At 40.9% G+C, this 8,421-nt stretch overlaps 1 long non-coding RNA gene across 2 annotated transcripts in view; it reads left to right on the top strand.

Annotated features, from left to right (window-relative positions):
* LOC102028790 overlaps positions 1-8,421 on the top strand; it is a 91,676-nt gene that overhangs the window by 1,922 nt on the left and 81,333 nt on the right. For both annotated transcript variants that reach the window (XR_001234889.1, XR_261657.1), the window contains exon 2: positions 5,591-5,706. This is a non-coding gene — a long non-coding RNA (uncharacterized LOC102028790). The remainder of the gene's footprint in view (positions 1-5,590; positions 5,707-8,421) is intronic.

Here is an 8,421-nt window from a genome sequence, read left to right as displayed (position 1 = left end):
GGACTCCGTGCGCTCCGGGAGACGAGCCGAAGCCCCGCGCCCCGCCTCTGGTGCCGGCGTTCCGCCTGCGTTGCGAGTTTCCAGTCTGTGTGTTCTCTGAGGCTGATGCAAAAAGTGGAGGACGTGCAAAGCGCCTCTGTTTTGCGGTCGCTTTTCCCCCCGGTGGCTGGACCGCGCGGTGGTTTCGCTGTCAAGCCGAGCGAGTTGAGATTTTCACCACGCCGCGCAGCCGCTTTCCAGCGTGTCTGTCCGCCTGGAAGTCGTCCTGAAGTTAACGAGCGGGAACGCTCCCGAGCGCCAAGGACAGCTAGCGAGACTGCCCGGGAGACAGTTGCAGTCCCTGCACTGCCAAGGCAAAGCTGTAATTACTTAGCTGCTTGTTCAGTGCTTATTTTTTCTGAAAATTCCAAAAATAGTGGAAAATGAATGCAAATGGTCTATTTTTTTTAGCTATCTTATGTTATCTTTCTCAGCTTCATCTCTTCTGTAGATTAAAATTTTTAAGTAAATTAAGTCATGTATAAGAATTCCCTTTTGGAGAACTGAAGGATATTTTCGTTTCTGATTACAAGACAGAGCTTCAGTGCAGTCCTCCTAACTACCCAAGGGTACCTCGGGTTAATTTCAAGACAGGCGCTGCCTGCGCGGTCCGGTTGGTCCCCGTCCAGGGATTCTGCGGGCCTGTTTCTGCGCTCTGGGCTTCCTGTGCCCAAATGCCATCTCCTACACATCCTTCAGGAAGTAGCTGTATTCCCAGCGCCTTCGGACTTCCAGAGTGACATTGTGTGGCCAATTGCTTATTTAATTCTATTCCAACTTACAGGTTGCATTTGTTTCGTGTCTGTTTTATATTACTAACTAAACTAACATTTTTCAGTTGGGGATTGTGAAAAGGTTCTATAATAAAGTCTAGCAATATAAGTTATTACACGACTTCAGCCAGGGAGGTAGCTGAGCGGCACAATGCCTGCCTGGCAAGTGCAAGGTCCCGAGTTGGATTCCGGGTACCCCCAAAAAGACTTGACTTTTTCTTCTCTAAGCTCATTTTGGCCGGTAAAGACTACTCAATTTTTCTTAACTGTAAGCTGCAAACTAGGAAGTTCTCAGTGATCTTTGACTCACAGAATTGTTCCAGGAATACAGGAAGCAGACTCAGAAAATGGAGAGAACAAACCAAGGCCGAGCAGCTTGGATCTCAGCCAAAGCCCTGCCACAGGACCGCTGAGGCAGACGGTGCTGCTGCCCTTGCTTGTTGCTGCGAGACACACCACCTTCGCGCGTTGCCGCGGGCCTTGGAGAGCAGGGTGCCGTCTCTGTCTGCAGCCCTGCGCTGCCTCTGAGAACTCCCCTATTGTTACTGCCATGGAAATGTCCCCACGGTTCCATTTTTCCGTGTTGATTGTCTTAGGTTTAGAACTGGAGGATTTGCCTGCTTTGCTGGCCAGGTACCATGAAGATTCCTAAGGCAGAGAACGTTTTAAACGTATAAGGGCCAGGTACGTGCTGGTCAGTGGAGGGGGGCAGCATGGTGGAACTGGGAGGAGGAGAAAAGATCTCCATGGTGATTTACCCTTTGGCTGTCCAACAGTTACATCACGTCTACATATGGCCCTCACACCCCTCTTGCAGAGTACAGGTCAGCTATATCTTAAGTATAGATATATAGTCCGTAGCTCTTGAAAGAAGAAAAACCCATATCTGCTCATTAGTACAGCTCAAAATGTAATTGGTCTTACTCTTCCTGCTGTCTCAGCTGCACATCAAATTGGGATTATTGCTGTATTCGTTAGTGGAAGAATTCTTAATACAACACTACAGTCTTCAGACCGCCAAGTCTAAAATTTTGACTACAAGTAAAATACCAAAGTGATCCACAGCCACTCCTATCCCTTGTACCCTAAAATCTTAATCTTACATCACTCTCCACCATTGGCTAGTACCACCTAACAGTGGGCAGCTGCAGCTCTACAAGCCTACTCACGGGTAAACTGTAGAAGACCGGTGAAGACAGACCCGCCTGATGGCTAGAACTCCCGGCGGGACCTCTAGTTACCCACTGCATCAGGAAAGAGAAATGGCCAGAAATACAGGTCTGTTAATTCATGGGTAATTACCAATGCACCCAACAGTTGGCTGGCCCAGGGTTTGGAATGAACAGTGTCACAATTGCATGATTAACAGCAGGGAATTTGGGCAAGTATGAGGCTGGACTCTTCAGCGTGATCTCAAAGATATTTGTGAATGTGAAACACCCACCAAAAGGCCAGTGCTGCAGAAATGACTTATAACAGTCGTACAGACGCGGGTCTGCACTCTGGGTGTCGACTGTTTTCACCAGATATCTCATCCTCTGCGTGCTAGGTGCAGGAACTCAGAAGCTGTGGCGACAGGGGTGGAGTATAGGCTTGAGCTCTCAGCAACATGTACGTTTATTCACCAGTTAAACTGATGAGTGAGTGCTGACATTGCGTACCCGTGCTAACAGCAGCACAGCCCAACCGCGAGCTCTCAATACAGTGAAACGCCTGGTTTGTGGGGGCCAAGCCAGCCTTTTCCTGCCAGGTTGATGACCCTGACCTCTGACCTCATGGTGTGGGTAGAGATTTGTCTTCACTAAAACACACACATTCAGGATAGGATATCGTCTTCCTTGCAACTAGCATTTGCCAACACCACCATCCCTGGAGTAATAGAATGTCTCATTCACTATCATGGCAATCCATGTAACATTACATCTGATCAAGAAACATTTTACAGCAAAGTAAGAATTCATAGGCTCACATGTATGAAGCCAAATTTTCTTACCATGCATTCTGTAACCTGGAGGTGGGTGGACTGGCTTCCTGGAGATATTACGATGGCATTTGGGAGATAATGACCTGGAATGATGGGGTTCTGTCTCAGAGGAAGCAGTATGTGCTTTATGTCACCACCTACTGAATGATATTTGTCTACCTCCATAAGTAGGCAAAACAAGAGCTCAGGAGTGAAAGAGTGGCATCGCTCACTGGTACCCCTAACAACCGCTTGGAGAAGTTCTGCTTTTCATTTTCTCTCTTCTGACCCAGAAATGACTCAAGTTTCTTTTGTTCTTAACTCATTGGTCAGAATAGATCACTTGGCTCCACTCAACCTAAAAGGGGTTACAAGGTACAGTTGTACTCTGTGTTTAATATACAGAGGGTCTACACTACTTGAATGGCATAAACAACAGTTGTAACCCTTAAGCCATTAGCCATGGGTGATTAACATGAGGCATAGACAAATGAACGCAGGGACCATGACCTCAACCCTGTGGTTAATACTCAATTATCTGCAAGTGGACAGTTTCTTACATGAAATTTCTTGCTGGCTTTGAGAATTCAAGCATGCATTTCAAATTATTAACTTCAATTTTCTCATCAACAAAGTCAGATAATTAATAGTAGCTACTTCAAAGGTTATAAGGATCAAAGAAACTAATATCCATGAAATCATTTGTGAACTAAATAGCTATGTAAATCTTAGTGGTTTTATTACTATTACCATTAATATTATTAGTATTGTACGGTTGCCATATTTGCCCTGTAATTTCACTTAGAGTCCTACTCAAGAAGGTTGAGATTAGTTCCTATAATGTTGTGGAATACTTTGTAGCTTTGACTAGAATGTGTGTTTTTAAAAAGGTTTCCCTTGCTATTATGGTGACACTGGCAATTTTAATTCCTCCCTCATTTAATGAAATAAATAAATAAGAAAATAAAATGGTAAGGCAACATAAATTTGAATACTGTAACTTTAACTCAAAAAATCCAATGGAAATAGACATAACCCCATGAACTAAAATACAGGAGATACTAATATCCATGAAATCATTTGTGAACTAAATAGCTATATAAATCTTAATGGTTTTATTACTATTACCATTAGTATTATGATATTATAGGAATGGATATAGGGTATAATGAATAGGATATAATAATCCTGCTATCAAAAGCAAGAACCTAAGAATGATTATTAGTTGAAATAAAAAGTAAATTTATTGCATAACACAACTGAAAATACAAAGGGTAAATTTAAGGCATAGTATGATCATTGTTCAATGACTATGACCTAATTAGTTCTATAAGTGGGCTGATTTTAAGAAGCTTAACATTGCCAAATTTGTTTCCCATATATTGATGTTTTTAATTGAAGACAAACTTTCAGTTGTTTATAAAGCTTTTTAGATCCACCATAATCTCTTTCTGCACTCAAATCCACCAGATAGACCCTTGCTATCATGGAATTTCACTTAAGTAGTACCATTATAATCAGAATTTATCTGCAGTTCTTTAATGATATTTTCTTTAAGAAAACTTTAGAAAAAGTTGTTTCTAGTAAATTACAGTAGATATGTTTGGTGATAGCTTTAAATGCAAGTGTTATGAAACATAGAGGAACTATATCATAAAAGCAAGATTAATGCTTTCTTTTTAAAAATAGTATCTTTATTTGAGATATAATTCATATCCCATACAATCCATCCATCTAAAATAGACAAATCAATAGTTTTTAATATATTCACAGTGTTTTGTAACCATCAACAAAATCAGTGTAGAACATTTTCACCCTCCCCAGCAAAAAAGCTCTATTCCCATGACTAGCTGTTCCCACTTATCCAGACCTTGGAACTTCTAATCTACTCTTTATCTCAATAGATTTTTCCTGTTTTGCATATTTTACATAGAATCTATAATATGTAGTCTTTTGAGACCAGCTTCTTATACTTGGCATAATCTTTTTCAAGTTTGTTACAGCATGTAACAGTATTTCATTCTTTTTATCACCAAATAATATATAATTTTATGAATGTATCAAATTTTATTTACATCTTTGTTGGCTAATAAACACATGCATTATTTTCTCTTTTGGGCTATTATTAATAATGTGGCTATGAACGATTACATACAAGTTTTTATGTGGCTTATTTTCATGTTTCTTGGGTGTACGTCAATAAATGGAATTGCTAAGTATATAGTAACTATTTTTAAGCTTTTGAGAAAATGCTTGGGTGCTTTGCTGTACTATATTACATTCCCACCTGCAATGTATAAAAGCTTCAGTTTATCTACATCATTGACACAACTTGCGGTTGACATTTTTGGTTATACCCATCCTAGTGTTGTGAGGTAATATTTGTCATTGCTGTCTTCATGTGCATTCCCCTGATGACTAACGACACTGAGAATGTTTTCATGTGATTGTTACTGCTTATGTCCTATGTAGAAATATCTATTTAGATCCTTTCCATAGTTTTGAAATATTTGACTTTAATTTTATTTACTACAGTAAACTTTTATTTACTACAGTAAACATTATTTTAATTTCTAAATGCAAATCTTTTATGAGATATATTCATGAAAATATGTGTCATATTTGGTGGATTGCTATTCTAGTTTAAATCTAAAATGTCCCCCAAATATCTCATACATTTGGAAAGTGATGGGATGATAGGGACGGTGTAGCGGGTAGGAGGTGGGGCCTGGTTGAAGGTGAGTCACTGGGGTGTGACCCGGAAGGGCATATTCTTACCCTGGTTCTTCCTCCTCTCTCTCCTCGCTTCTGAAAGCTACAGGGTGAACAATCGTCGTCTGCAGTGCCACTCCAGCACAGTGCTCCTGCCGAGCAGCCAGCTGCCCGAGGACGGAAACCGTGAGCCACGGGAAACCATTCCTCCTTTAAAGTGTATGTCAGTGTCACTTCTGATAAGCCTGATTCGCTTATATTTCTCTCCTTTTTCTGGTGCCGTAGCTGAGAAAATATCTGCCAGATATTGTGCTGTGACTAAATGTTGTGATCCTCAAAATTATTACCTTAAAACCCGAACCCCTAAGTATTCAGTGTTAGATGGTGTGGCCATTTGGGTGTGGTTAAGTCATCAGAGCAGAACCCTCATGGATAAGATGAATGCCCTTGTGAAAGGGACTTTAGAGAGCGAACCTACTTATTTTCCCATGTAATGTTGCCGATGTAGAACTGTAACTTCCAACCCCCTAGATGTCAGATGTGCTGAGTTCATGTCCCCTGAATATCAAAGAATGAATTCCAAAAGATAATGGTGGTCCAGAGTAGGAAAGGTTTATCAAGAGATAGCTCGTGAGAGACAGGAGGGTTCCTCAAAGTGTACTGCCACCAAAGCACTTTGTCAGGGATGATTTATAAAGCAGAGTCACAATGTGTATGCAACATGGGTCAAACTACAATCAAGTAGAGCTGCTTAGCTAATATTGCACCAATGGGGAAGTGTGTATGTAGCGAGGGTATATGGCTGGCATCATTAACCTTGGCCTAACTTGGTCTTCTAAAGCAGAAACATTTTTGGGAAGGGATGGGTCCAGATGTTCTGGTCACGCACACCATGCCCAATGCCTGTCTGGAGTTAATGGTCTAGGTGATACTAGTGACAGTATAATCTCAAGCTATTGTTTATCCCTTAGGGAAGAGTGCAGGCCTGACCACTGCCTCTTTATCTTGGGCCTGGCCTTCTTCAGGTGCTCCTCCAGCCACAATATTGATATCTTTATTTTTTCTGCTGACTTCTTTGAGAGCCCAGTCCTTCTCTGACTGTATACAGTATATCTATCTAATGTATCTACTTACAATATTATAGTGAAAAAGACAATTGTTCATGAACTGGTTAATAGGCTTTTGTCAGATACCCTGTCTGCCAACTTCTTAATCTTAGAATTTTCATGCCCCAGAACTATTAAAAATAAATTTGTATTTGTTAACCATTTAGGCTGTAGTATTTTTTTTTATAGCATCCTGAATGGATGAAAACAGAAAATTAGAACTAATGATGTAGGAATGACATGGGAGAAATATTGTAACTCACAACTTGCTACATGTCAGATATGCACAGTTTGTGTTCCCCAAAATCAAAGAATGAATTCTAAAGGACAACAGAAGTTAAGGGTAAGAAATTTTATTGAGAGAGTGACAGCTCCTAAAAGCCAGGAAGGGACATGAGTGGGTTGCCATGGACTCTGCTTTTCAGGGGAAGTTTTATAGAGTAAAATCACAAGGTGGGTACAAGGTGTGATAAAAGTATGACCAACCAAGAAGTTTACAAGTATAGTCATTTAGGCAATGTTCATCCAGTGGAGAAACACATCATGTGACAAGTGTACATGAAAAGCATAAATAACTTTTCAGGAAGAGGATGGGTCTGAGGGTTTTTGTTACCCACTGAGATAGCTAATGTCTATCTAGACTTCATTAGATCAAGTGTTACCAATTATCTTATCCCTTGGGGGAGGCACATAGGCCTGGTCATTTCATCTTTATCTTGAGGCCTGACCTCCAACAGATGCTCCTCTAGCCACAGTTGTAATGTGCTTTTCATCTGTTATATGGACTCTCTCAAGGGCCCAGACCTGTCTAACTGCCTCTAATATTTCTACCTAACTTACCTATATATAATATTTCCCCTTCTGAAGAGGTCCCCCTAACTGCCATGAAGAGCAAAGGGCAAAGACCATTCTGGCTATTTCTGGCTGAAGAGGGGCATAGCTGTGATTGGCAGACAGAGATACTCTCCAGGGTATCTCTGTAAAGGCCCTCAGTAGATATCACAAGTTCTCATCTTGGATAGGCACATAGTTTTAACTCTGCAAGAGACAAGGCCAAAACACCAGTTAAGTATGTATGGGCCAAACAATAAGATCAGCAAGACTATTATGAATAAAACCAACAAATGTTTCCAACAGGAAGAACCTCCCAAAAGAGGATAAGGAAAAGTTCCAGGCAATTTTACCATCTGACATGGGAATAACCTGTCATTTAATATCTTGAACATCCATTGAGATATTAGAAGGGTCAGGAATGTACACACAACATTCAGCTTTTATAATTGCACAAGTTGCACAAGGACCCCTTTGTGCTGCTGATAGAATGTCTAATACCATTCAATTTTGGAGGACAGCTTTCCTCATTAATTTTACTTCTTCATTTAAGAGAGAAAGAGACCAGTCGGGATGTTGGTTAAGGCCCACTGAGTATAGTTAAGCACGGCCTCAACGTGTTGCATGATGTCCTCTAGAACTAGGAAGGGATAAAGGTAGAAGCCAAATGATCACAGCAGTGAAGCATACTTCTAGGCCATTGGTGTCGTAGGCTGGGTAAGGTTTTGCAGATTTGTCCATAGTTTTGACATGCTTGCTTTGTACCCGTGCAAATCTCACTGTGAATCTCCCCATCCATCCAGGGGCTAGCCAGGGCCACAGACTGGTGCCATAGGACCAGTGAGTGTCACTGAGAGTTTCTCATTTAATTCCAGGGCAATGTCCATACTAGAAAGGAATTGCACTCTCCTTTAAATGGTAAACAAATTAGTAAAAGGGCTAAGAGTAACATCCTAGATCACTTATCTGAAGACTGTTTTCTTTTTGAACAAAAATT

The sequence above is a fragment of the Chinchilla lanigera genome, unplaced genomic scaffold (assembly GCF_000276665.1).
Source record: "Chinchilla lanigera isolate Chin_1 unplaced genomic scaffold, ChiLan1.0 scaffold00034, whole genome shotgun sequence".
Taxonomy (NCBI): Eukaryota; Metazoa; Chordata; class Mammalia; order Rodentia; family Chinchillidae; genus Chinchilla; species Chinchilla lanigera.
This window is presented reverse-complemented; position numbering and strand designations above follow the sequence as displayed.